We start from the raw sequence: 13680 nt of genomic DNA, 5'->3' as shown, positions 1-13680 counted from the left end.
TAGAAGGTTTTGGCACTAATTGGCAAAAGTTAAAAATTTGAAAATTTAAAATGTTCATATTTTGACCGAGAGTTGACTTTGATGATATCGGGTTTGAATTGTGGTCCTAGAAATTTCAATAGCTTCGTTATGTCATTTGGGACTTCGTGCAAAATTTGAGCTCGTTTCGAGTTAATTTGATATGGATCGGCACGAGTTTTGAAAGTTGAAGAGATTTAAAGTTCATCAAGTTTGATTTTAGGTGTGATTCATCATTTCGATATTGTTATGTGTGATTTGAGGCCTCGAGTATGTCTGTGTTATGTACGGGACTTGTTGGTATATTCGGACGGGGTCCCGAGTGGCTCGGATAAGTTTCGGACGAGGTTAAGATCATTTAGTCTCATGTTGCAATTGGTTGAGGTTGTTGGTTCTGGTGTTGCGCACCTGCGAGTGGTATTGCGCACGTGCGGTGGTCGCAAAAGCGGAATTGTTATCACACTTGCGAAAATGGTTTGTGTTTGGAGCTATCACAGATGCGAAAGGGCGAATAGGTCACAGAAGCAAAAATGCAGTGCAAGAGAAGAAGTTGTGGTCACACCTGCGTGTACGTAGAAGCGAGATGTCTTGCGCAGGTGCGATGGCGATATCCAGTGATTTGTTTAGTAGAAGCTCAATGTTGGTCGCAAAGGCGATGCCGCAGAAGCGGGAATTTTTTCGCAAATGCGAACACGCCTGGGCAGAACCTATATTTCGAGGTCTTGGTTCTTTATCGCATCTTTGGGATTTTGAAGCTCGATTTGGCGACTTTGGAGAGGAATTTCACCACATGTATTGGGGTAAACATTCTTGAATTGCTTGTGATTATGTTTCATGCATTAATATTCGTTTTAGGTGTTTGGCCATTGATTTTGAAAGAGAAATTGGAAGAATTGTCTATAATTTCATTAAATGAATTTTCGAGTTTTGAACAACGATTCGGAGTCGGATTTGAGTGAAATTAGTATGGTTGGACTCGTACTTGAATGGGTTGTCGGATTTTTTGAGTTTTGTCGGGTTACGAGGTACGAGCCCGGATTTGACTTTTTGGTTGACTTTGAGTAAATGTGTAAAGATTCTACCTTTATCGATTGAGTTTGCTTCCTATGGCATTATTTGATTATTTTGAGTTTCTTTTGGCTAGTTTCGAGCCGCTCGGAAGATGATTTGAGCTGGATGGCGCTTCTACTGTATCGATTTGGCTTGTTTGAGGTACGTGTTGTAACACCCGGTACATTTGGACTAGGTGCGAATATGCTAAATGGGTATTAATTTGATATTTTAGACATATGAAGTCCTAGCGGGATGAGTATGGTTGAAAATAGTTATTTTGAAATCAAGACGGAGAGTGAGGTACATAAGATTCGATAAAATCAACTCGGTTTATGGAAGGTCTGTCTTCTAGAAGGATTGCGTAAACTTTCGTTGGGAATATGGGAAACTGCAAAACACGAAAGTTATATCCCTTTGAAATAGATTTCCAACGATATATTGTGGAGCCCGAACGGATCTCTATGCAAAAGGTTATGTGTGTTTTACAGAGCAGTGCGCAATATGCGCGACCAGTTGCGCGCCTAGATGGTCACGTGCACGGCCGTGCACTTGTGGCAGTGCTACTGCCATTTTGCGCGTTCAGGTGCGCGGCCAGGCCTTCATGTGCATGGGGGCACACCCGGGGGTCATTTTTAAAGCCCTACTTCGTCCCCCACAACCCAAAACACAAAAACTTGCTCTAGAAAGGGAATCTCTCAAGAACCTAACTCCTCAAAGGTCCCTCCACCATCCAAGGTAAGTTCTAATGATGATTTTAGGTTGATTTCAATTCTCTGACACCTTATTAATATGGGTAAACCTTCCAAATCATTAAATATTCTATTGGGGCATCATTGTTGGGAGAAAAAACCCTATAACTCGAATTCAAGAGGATTGAACTTCAAAAAGGTAATGTCTTCACCCTCTAGTTGATTATACCATTGGATTAATGATTATAGACTCTATGTTCATGAGATAGGAGTTGATGGATTTGATAGAAAATCATCAACGGTTACAGGTTTGGGTTGTTCATTGTTGATTATTGATTAACGGTGTTGTTTATCTTATGGGTGATGAACAATGATATTGATTATAACAATTTGAGGTTTTAGAATTTATCTAGGAGCAAGAGAATGGGTTGTTGGGTGTAAAAATACCATTAATGAGGGCTATGAAGCTTTATACCAAGTGTTTGATAAAATGCCTATATGACCAAAACATGAGTATTATTGCTAATATGGTATCCCTTTTGACTTGTATTGATATAGATTAAAGTTGAAAGGGTTGGCGAATGTTGTATTATGCTCAAGAGTAGGAAGTTAAGGTATGTGAGGCTAACTCTCTATGTTTGGGAATGTTAATGATTCTCTCTACACTACGTTTCTTCTACGACATTACTAATTGCCCCAGAAATATAGTTAAGCAAGTTGCAGAACTTCTATTATATAGCTTCATAACTCATTCATGACTTTCATTTTGAACGTTGTGAGCTCAGTGCATAATCAATATAGACTTGGTTTGATGCCCATGAGTCTCAGTCTAGATTTCTCAACATGTCATAAACAATTGAAGTTTCAGTTTTCATAATCAGTTCAAGAATACATGTCTCAGTCTAGTGCTATTCAGTATTCCAGTATCATGTAACTCAATATGATTCAGTATTTCAGCATCACATATTGCAGTATGATTCTCAGTTCCTGAATATAAATCCATGAATGTTGAACACCTGTATTTGGGCCTGAGGCCATAGGTTATATGCTTTATACATATTTGGGCCTGAGGACATAGTTTATACTTTATGCAAGTTTGGGCCTGAGGCCATAGTTAATGCTTTATGCATTTTTGGGCTTGGGCCTGAGGCCGTAGCTTGTGCAGATATATATTGGGCTCGAGGCCGTAGTTTAATCAGATAAACAGGTTGTTCATCATTTAGAAGAGGGAGTATTCATATCCTTACTTCCTTTGTTCAGTTCAGTTATCAGTTATTAGTTATCATTTCAGTTTCACTTTCAATATTATCAATTATCAATTCACACTTATCATCTTAATTTCAGTTTCAATATTTATAATTCTTTCTTTCAGTTGCTTTGCATACCAGTGCAATTCAAATGTACTAACGTCCATTTTTTTAGGGGCCCGCATCTCACGATGCAGGTAATGATTTACAGGTTGACGATTCAGAGCGCTAGGATTCTCGTACCAGCTATTAGGTGATCCCCAGTTCTTTTGGGGCATTATCATTACCTTACAGTTTTCAGTATTTCCAGACAGTCAGTGTTTTCAGTACTTCATTAGAGGCTTCATAGACTAGAGTAACAGTTAGACAGAGTCGCGGGCTTTTTATGTTAAGCTATGTTGGTTACAAATATGTTTCAGAATTGTATTAGTATTTCCGCACTTTGATTTATATCATCCAGACTTTCAATATATCAGCATGTGTTAGTTTATCTTCCGCATTTAGTATGTTATGATATCACATGTTGATTCAGCCAGCCAGTTTGTTCGCTCGGTCGCATATAGTCAGACGACGAGTGCATTGTTACGTCTAGGCCCAGGTTCGGGGCGTGATAAGTGTTTTGCCTAACTTTGTCGAGGGAATTTTACCGACTAATTGCCATTTTTTTCTATATGCAGGGGTGATACATATAAGAGGTGACGAGTGTATATGCATGTGCCAGGGTTAATCATACTCGGGGGGTAAATTATATGATTAGTTGTGCCTTGTAGAATTATGTGACCTTCTTGTTTCATATCTTACTTGACTTCTAGATTACTAAGAATATAAAATTAAATGTTAGAAATCGAGATTTAGCTTATTATAACATGATTAAAATTTGACGAATATTTGTGAAACCATTGATGTGTTAAATTCGGTCATCACTATGTTTAATCATTAATACATTGCTGCGACCGTTATTCTTGAGATATTGGATTCTATAATTGAGTTAAAGATCATTTTTGAGACTTGCCGAAATACATGAATAATAAAGTACTTGAGGTATATTGAATTGTTATTGTCTTGAAAGTTGTGATTGATGTTCATTTGGAATATTCGCTTAAACACTCTCCTTGATGTTATTCATGCTTCCTACCTTGCTTGTCATTGGCATACATATGCTTAACGTAAAGCACGAAGGGTGATGCCGTGCCATTACATATATATTATCATCTGAGGAAGAGTTTAAAGCATGAAGAGTGATACCGTGCCATTTTATTTACATTATCATGTGAGGATGAGAGTAACAACACGAAGGGTGATGTCGTTCCGTTTTATTTATGTTATCATGCTCTCATTTACATTAACATGTGAGGATGAGTGTAAAAGCACAAAGGGTGATGCCGTGCCATTTTATTTATATTATCATGGGTTCATGGCATGAAGGGTGTTTCCGTGCAGACGAGGACGGGGGACATGCATTACGTTGTGATATCTTTTCCTTGTGTATAGGTTCATGCCTTTACCTTGAGCTGTTACTGTTGTATATATATTTTCTATGTGACTTGTCATTGTTGTTCTGTCTTATTCTATATCTCAATTGTTGTTGTGTTGCCCGTACCTTCTATTTTTTTAATTTGCAAATATCATGTTTTCCTTCTTGTTGTTATATCTACATCCATGTCGTTTCTCATTTGTTGCACTTTCGTATAAGCTTTCTATCATGTTAATTATTCATGTCTTCTAGTTGTTATCTCATAAAGATCATGCTTTCCCTCTTGTTTGTTATATCTACACCTAGGCCTTCTACCATGCTAGTTAGTGAAATTTATATTCTTCTTTCCTAATTGCTGTCATTATTTATATGCCTTCTACCTAGTCTGTTACCATTGCACATATGTACTGCCTTGTTCCTTATTGCTACCTGTGTATTTTTCACTTTCTCATTATTGTTATTGGCATTTCTTTTACCCGGTTGGTACTGTTATACGTATATTTGGTGAGGATGAGATAAATGCACGAAGGGTGTTATCGTGCCATTGACTTGATACCTTGAGTACATTTCTCACACTATGAAAGTTATGAATTTACTCTCGTGGTTTATTGGTTATCTCTCTAAGGAAAGGATTGGTCGAGATATTGGGAAATATTAAATTGTGATCTCTTCTAGTACTCATTTATTGCTTCGCATATTCGTTTCGTGTACTCTTTTCTGTTATATTGTAGTATTGTTCTATTGCTAGTTTACTGTACATGTTTTGTCAGTGAGTATCTTTTAACTAAAAAGCATTGTCACTACTTCATCGAGGTTAGTCAAGATACTTACTGAGTACATGGGGTCGGTTGTACTCATACTACACTTCTACACCTTGCGTGCAGATCTTGGAGTAGAGCTACGGTGGATGATGGGAGTCGATTCTGAAGATATTCATGACCTCCAGGCGTGGCTACCACTTGTCCCTGGGTAGTTTTAAAATTGAATCATGTTTATGTACATTTCGAACAAAAGTTGTATCCATTTCATATCAGTTTTTGCAATAATTCAGTCTTAGTAGCTCATGACTTGTACTACAAGTCCTTGGAATATTGTATGGAAATCCAGATGTAGCATTTTAATCCTCTTTATTTTATTAGAATTGTGTTAACTGTCAATTGGCTGACCTAACGGGTTGGGTTAGGTGCCATCATTGTGATCAACTAATTTTTGACTATATTTGAATTTTTATCACCTTCTACTGTGTAAATATTTTTAGAAATTTAATATATATTTTATTAGCTTTGTGAATTTTTTTTATATATAGGGTAAAAATTAAAAATAATTTAAAAGGTCAATTATTACTATTAATATTTTTTTATCTTTATTTTAAATATAATAAATTAAAAACCGAAAAAAAAATTAAATATTTTTTAAAATTTTCGGATTTGAATAAAAATATAGGAAAAGTAGAAGTATGGAATTAAAAAGTAAAAGTAAAAGTAGGCGGAAATTATTTAATAAAAAGTAGAAGAAAGTGGAAAATTAAAAACAAAATAAAAGTAAAAGATTGTAAAAATTTAAAATAATTAAAAGTAAAAGAAAGTTGGAATTAAAAAATAAAAGTAAATGTAGCTGAAATTTATTTATAAAAAAAAGTAAAAGAGAGTGAAAATTAAAAAAAAAGTAAAATAAGTGAAAAATAAAAATAAAAAGGAAAAAAAGTGGGAATTTAAATATACTAAAAGTAAAAAAGTGAGAAATAAAAAAATAAAAGTAAAGGAAAGTGAGGAATTATTATTTTTTTTTTAAAAAGAAAGAAAAATGGGAAGTGGGAATTCTTTTTAATTAAAATATAATAAAAATAAAATCTAAAAAAATTCCGAATATTTTTCTATAAATAGAAGAGAAATGTGAGGAGAAAAAAAGGGGGAGAAGGAAAAAAAATAGAGAGGAGAGAATTGAGAGAGAGATTTGGAGAGTGAGATTTGGTAAAATGCACAATAGGTTTAAAATATGTAATAAGTTAGATAATTAGGCCAAGTATTAATTGTTAAGCGACCGTGCTAAAATCACGGAACTCGGGAGTGCCTCATACCTTCTTCCGGGTTAACAGAATTCCTTACCCGATATTCTGTATTCGCGAACTATAAATAGAGTCAATTTTTTCGATCTGGGATTTTAAAATAAACTAGTGACTTGGGACACCATAATAATTATCTCAAGTAGCGAACTCTGATTAAATAAATAATCCCATTTTGAATAATGCCACTTAAATTGGAAAAACTCCCCTACCCCTTATCCCTCGGGAAAAAGGAGGCGTGACAGCTCTGGCGACTCTGCTGAGGGTACGAACCCAGAATCTTTGGTTCAGGGTTCAGAATTCGAGCTTAGAATAATTGTTATACTTATTTTTTTTATTATCTGATTTTTTATGTATTTGAGCTTAATGTGCTAAATGTCAATTTTTACCGCTTTGATATTGTTTGAATTGTATATAAAAATATTGTGAAACCCTTATTCTCTCTGAGTTTTCTAAATCTTCTAGGTAGTGCACGTCGGCGTGACTTCTTTTCTGTTAGTGTCATACCCAATTTAAAACGAGGATCGGATCAGTTACAAAGCCGGATGGCCTTTTGGTTATCGGTATGTTCCCTCCCTCCTCCCCCCCCCCTCCCCCTCCCCGGCTCGAGTTGTCCGATTGGGTAAGCCAGGTCTAGAATAATACACCCAGGTTTTAAACTTAGAATGACATAGCCTCATGTCGGATCCCTAGTAGGTACGTTTGTTTGCATCACGTGCATTTGACTTTAGGGACTTAACATAGGGGGTGGGTCCATCTAGGATATGTGTACCTAATTTAAAAGACCATCCTGATGCATTTTACGTGCTACTTGTACATTTATTTGTTTCGGCTTGCATGTTGATCGGCTTCTAGAATAAGAAAATCAAGAAAAAACAAGAGTGAGGTAGGAGAGAAAAACACCCACACCCGGTTATGAAAATCCCGATATTCAAAATATCCTGAAACTCTGCCGAAATATTGAAAAACAAAATAAGAGAAAAGTCATTTCAAAATAAGTCATATTTTCCCGTGCGTCAAAACTTACCGAACTACGCGGGTCTGATTCTCACCGGATGTGAGATACGTAGGCAAACCTTATCGGTTCCGGCCCCAAATTTTAAAAATTCAAAATATTTCCTTTAATTCCTTCTTTAGAAGTCTTTCCTTCGAAAATTCCAAATAAAAGAAAAATATTTTAAAGCCAAAATAATATTTTCTTTCTTTTTAGAAGTGTCTCATTTGAAAAACAAAATCAAATCAAAATCCAAAAATATGTTATTTTTTTAGAAGTCTTTCTCCCAATAAATAAATAAAAATAAATCAAAATTCAAAAAAAAATATTTTCTTTCTTTTAAAATTTATCAAAAAATAAAAAAATAAAAAAATAAAAATCCAAAACTATTTTCTTTCTTGTTTAGAAGTCTTTCTTTCAAAAATTTTGAATTAAAAAAGAGACAAAATTCTAAATCCAAAATATTTTCCTTGTAAGGAGCTTTTGTGGTATGATTTTCAAAAAAAAAAAAACAGATTGATGAATAAATTAGAAAAAAAGTTAGCTTATTTACTTTATTTCTGGTATTCCCGAACTACGCAAGATCTAATTCATGCGGCGTCATGATACGTAGGCAATATTTATTGGATTCGATCATAGCCATTAAATAAACTAAGTGAAAAACAAATAGAAAAAAAATAAAAATAAAAGAGTGACAAAAAAATAACAAACAAAACAAAGAGCGAAAAAAAAAAAAGAAAAACACGAGTGAAATATCCAAAAAGAGAACCCTGTGTCCAGTTTGAAAAGAAAACCGCGGAAAGTTTCGGTGAATTTTATGTCAAATGGCGTGAGCAAGCTGCCAGGGTAAAGCCTCCAATGGACGAAATAGAAATGACTACGGTCTTCCTACAGGCCCAAGAGACGGACTACATCCAGAACATGATGTCCGATATGGTAATCCATTCGCTGAGGCTATCAAAATTGGGGAGATGATCGAAAATGGTTTAAAAAATGGGTCGAATCTTGAGTTATGCTGCCTTTAAGGCCACATCACAGGCCGTTGCACCGCCTCCCTATGCGGTGATGAACGCACAACCTTACATGAGCCACAACATTATACACAAATCAAGCTCCACCTCCTAGAAATGCCCGTCCCTACCAAGCTCCATATAATCCCCAACAAAATGTTCCCCAATACAATCCTCGCCCAAGAGATCCTCCCAAAAGAAACCAGTTCAACTCTATTGGTGAATCATACTCTAGCTTGTTCCAAAAGTTAGTCAGTCTAGGTCTGCTACAGCCAGTGGCCCCGAACCGACCAAACCCTGAGTCCCCCTTGCACCGAGCTGATGCTAAATGTGAATACCACTCTGGAGCAGTGAGACATGATATTGAAGATTGTTGGACTCTTAAAAGACTAGTGGAAGACCTCATTGAGATCAAGGCAATAGTTCTTAGGGATGAAGAGGCCTCTAATATGATGAACAATCCTCTGCCTACTTACACCAATGGGCCAGTAGTTGGAATGATTTGTGAAGATGAGGAATTTGATCCGGCACTGAAGGCATTGCAGCCATTGCCGAGGCAGAAGAAAAGCCAAAAAACAGTCGCCAAGCCTGAAAGTTCCCAATGAGACAGGAGTTTCGGTAGCCAGTCTTGCTAACCTTTCTGTGTCCGGATTATCTCAGGGTTTGATCCGGATGTTTTACTTTATTTTCTTACTTTCCGATGTAAATCCTTATATCTTTAAAATTCAAAAAAAATCAAAAAGAAAATCAAATGAAATTAATATTTCATTGTCCAAAAATGTCTCCTTTCTTAATTTTGTCACTTTTTCTTGTTCTCTTTTCAGTTCTGTTAATGCAAATTTTAATAACATGACATGCTTGCGTACTTCATGCCAGATTCTAAAATGTTGTGAGACCTTGAAATAATGAATCAAGAAGCAGAATGTTTTGAAGGCAAGGCTTGTAAGAAAATAAATAGAAAGTTAGAACGAAGTTGAGATTCTCTCTCTTTGGATCATTGTTGAAGCCGAGATTGAGGATAAAGATTGGGTCAAAAACCGATTTGAATTTCGTAGTTTGCCACAGGCAGTTGTACCAACAAAGAATGGCTCGTGTTTACAGTAAGAAAGTGCGGCCCAAGAAATTTGAAAAAGGACAACTCATTCTGAGACGTATCATCCCACATCATGAAGAAGCTAGAGGAAAATTGGCTCCAAATTGGAAAGGTCCATACATTGTAACGAGAGTACTGCAAAAGGGAGCATTGTACCTGGGAAGAATCGAAGGAAATGACCCCGAGACAACTGTCAATGCAGACGCGATCAAAAGGTATTATGTTTGACCCTTTTACGGAACTTTAATGCTCTCCGATTGGGATGACGAAGGCTTTCATTCTTGATACCCAAACACTATAAACCCTTTGCAAACCCTTTGAGCCGGTTACCTTTTCTTTGATTACCCTCTTTGGAACCTGAAAATGTTATATATATATATATATATATATATATATATATAAAAGACAAAAGAATATGAAATGAAAAATGAAAAAAAGAAAAAGGAAAGGAAAAAAAAAGAGAAAACAAAATAAAATAGAAGAAAAAGCAAAAGAAAAGAAAATAAAAAACAAAGGTCCTTGAACTACGTTCGACTTGATTCCGAAAGGATACGTAGGCAGCCTCCATCTGGGGTTCAGTCACACCAAAATAAAAATCCGCATTTTCTCAAAAGTTGAAACTGGGGCACATGATTCGGCGATAGTTTTGCTTGAAAAGTTCCAAAGTTGTATTTCAATCCGATTTCTTTTCACTCAAATCCTTTCCAAGTCCTCTCGATCAATTGGCAGGAATGTTCAAGAATTGGAGGATATAATCACTGGGATCTGATACAATCAAATGAGAGAAATGAAATGAGCGAGTCTTATTGGTGAAAACCCTCGCGGGCACCGTAAGGCGATAGTAAGCAGAGAAATTGAAAATGAGAGAGTCTTGTTAGTGAAAACTCGCAAAGAGCACTATAAGGCGATGGTGAGAAGAGAAATGAGAGATATCAATGTTTCTCGGTTGCGAGGCAAAAGTTGTGATGAATTTCTGAGAGTTGGATGGTTTACGCGGGTCAGGCATCCAGTCGAAAAGGCATGTCATGTTCATTGAAGTTCGCATGTACTCCAGATAAGTCCTTTCCTTTCCCCGAAAGGGATGTCTCTCATCTAAATTCATTGTCCATTTCATTGTTTATTTTTCTTTGAATCCCTTTCGGTTTAACTCTGTTTCGAAACTAAGACAAATAAGGGATGGTAAGACTGATTTACAAGGTTCTCATTTGATACAAACTAATATGCAAAAGGCACCCAGCCTTGGTCAGGGCATCAAGTCGACTGCGACTGGCAATGATGGTCGATGCCTCGAAGTCAAAGACTCTTGAAACAAGAAAAGAAAATTCAAATGCCCATAAAGGCAAAATAAAGTTGAAAAGGTTAAGTTCCATGTGGCTAACCATCTTGGCAAATTTTGAAAAGCCAAAGGTTCCCCAACGCTCTGAAGTTAAATTTAGAGGAAATAAGTAAAAAGTCTACAATGGCAAAATGAAGCTGAAAAAGGTTAAGTCCTACGCGATCAACCATCATGGTAAAGTTTTAGAAAAGCCAAGGGTTATCCGGGGCCAGAAATGAAGTCGGTGTTCAGAAACAACCAGTTGCAGTTGAAAGTACCATCAAAGAAGACGGGTCGAGATCAAGTGACTGAAGCACTCAAGGCCGCAAAACCAACCACCAATTCAAACTGGCAAATTGGTCTTTGTTTGAACCACAGGAAACAGGTGCAATCCAAAGCAACCTTGCAAGAAGTAGGTGCAACCAAAAAAAAAACACGCGGAGACTGAAATAGCTCTGCAACAACAACCACTCCAAAAAAGGGAAGTCTTCTCCAAATTCTTTCCCGCATTTTACTCATTCTCTTTTAAATTAAAAAACTATATGATGAAAAGAAAGAAAAGAAAGAAAATTGGAAATCATGGTAGTATAAGGTGTCCACTCCCTAGTATACTTTTCCAACAAAGGGTCTCCACTCCCTAGTTGATGTTTTTAGACATAGGGTCTCTACTCCCTAGTCTATTTTCCAACATAGGGTCTCAACTCCCTAGTTGATGTTTTTAGACATAGGGTCTCCACTCCCTAATCTGCTTTTCCAACATAGGGTCTCCACTCCCTAGTTGATGATTATTTTAGACATAGGGTCTCCATTCCCTAGTCTCTTTTCCAACATAGGGTCTCCACTCCCTAGTTGATGGTTTTTGGACATAGGGTCTCTATTCCCTAGTATCTTTTCCAACATAGGGCCTTCACTCCCGAATTGATATTTTTTTTAGACATAGGGTCTCCACTCCCTAGTCTCCTTTTTCCAATATAGGGTCTCCACTCCATTGTTGATGATTATTTTAGACATAGTGTCTCCACTCCCTAGTTGATGATTATTTTAGACATAGGGTCTCCACTCCCTAGTCTACTTTTCCAATATAGGGTCTTCACTCCCTAGTTGATAGTTTAGACATAGGGTCTCCACTCCCTAGTTGATGATATTTTAGACATAGGGTCCCCATTCCCTAGTTGCCCTTTCTAACATAGGGTCTTTACTCCCTAGTCTCTTTTCCAACATATAGTCTCTACTCTATAGTTGATATTATTTTAGACGTAGGGTTTTCACTCCCTAGTCTCTTTTCCAACATAGGGTCTCCACTCCCTAGTTAATGTTATTTTAGACATAGGGTCTCTACTCCCTATCTCTTTTCCAACATAGGGTCTCCACTCCCTAATTGATTTTATTTTAGACATAGGGTCTCCTTTCTAACATAGGGTCTCCACTCCCTAGTATCTTTTCCAACATATGGTCTCCACTCCCTAGTTGAAGTTATTTTAGATATAGGGTCTCCACTGCCTAGTCGCTTTTCCAACATAGGGTCTCCACTCACTAGCTAAATTTTATTTTTAGACATAGGGTCTCCACTCCCTAGTCTATTTTCCAATATAGGGTCTACACTCCCTAGTTGAAATCTTTGTAAACATAGGGTATCCACTCCCTAGTCTCTTTTCCAACATAGGGTCTCCACTCCCTAGTTAATGATATTATAGACATAGGGTTTCCATTCCCTAGTCGCCCTTTCCAACATAGGGTCTCCACTCCCTAGTTGATGTTAATTTGGACATAGGGTCTCCACTCCCTAGTCTCTTTTCAAACATAGAGTCTTCACTCTCTAGTTGATGTTATTTTAGACGTAGGGTCTCCACTCCCTAGTCGATTTTCCAATATAAGGTCTCCATTCCCTAGTCAATTTTCCAACATAGGGTCTCCACTCCCTAGTTGATTTTATTTTAGACATAGGGTCTCCACTCCCTAGTCTCATTTCCAACATAGGGTCTCAACTCCCTAGTTGATGTTATTTTAGGCATAGGGTATCCACTCCCTAGTCTTCTTTCCAACATAGGGTTTCCACTCCCTTGTTGATGTTATTTTAGACATAGGGTCTCCACTCCCTGGTCTTCTTTCTAACATAGGGTCTCTACTCCCTAGTTGATTTTATTTTTAGTCATAGGGTCTCCACTCCCTACTCTCTTTTCCAACATAGGGTCTTCACTCCCTAGTTGATTTTATTTTAGACATAGGGTCTCCACTCCCTAGTCGTCTTTTTCAACATGGCTTGAGTTGGGTTAAAAGCACGGAATGTATTTGCACCATCACCGTCTTCAAATAAAATATTTTCTACGGTAGCACCATGAATGGCGCATAGCAAAGCAACGCCCAATACACCGGCAATAGGGTATTCACTCCCTAGTTAATGATATTTTAGACATAGGGTCTCCACTCCCTAGTCTTTTTTCCAACATAGGGTCTCCGCTCCCTAGTTGATTTTTATTTTTAGACATAGGGTCTCCACTCCTTAGTATTCTTTTCCACCATAGGGTCTCCACTCTCTAGTTGATTTTTATTTTTAGACATAGGGTCTTCATTCCCTAGATTTTTTTTCAACATAGGGTTTCCATTACCTAGTTGATTTTATTTCAGACATAGGGTCTCCACTCCCTAGTCTCCTTTCAAACATAGGGTCTCAACTCCCTAGTTGATGTTCTTCTTTCCAACATAGGGTCTCCACTCCCTAGTTGAT

This window comes from Nicotiana tomentosiformis, chromosome 12 (genome assembly GCF_000390325.3).
Source record: "Nicotiana tomentosiformis chromosome 12, ASM39032v3, whole genome shotgun sequence".
NCBI classification, from domain to species: domain Eukaryota; kingdom Viridiplantae; phylum Streptophyta; class Magnoliopsida; order Solanales; family Solanaceae; genus Nicotiana; species Nicotiana tomentosiformis.
This window is presented reverse-complemented; position numbering follows the sequence as displayed.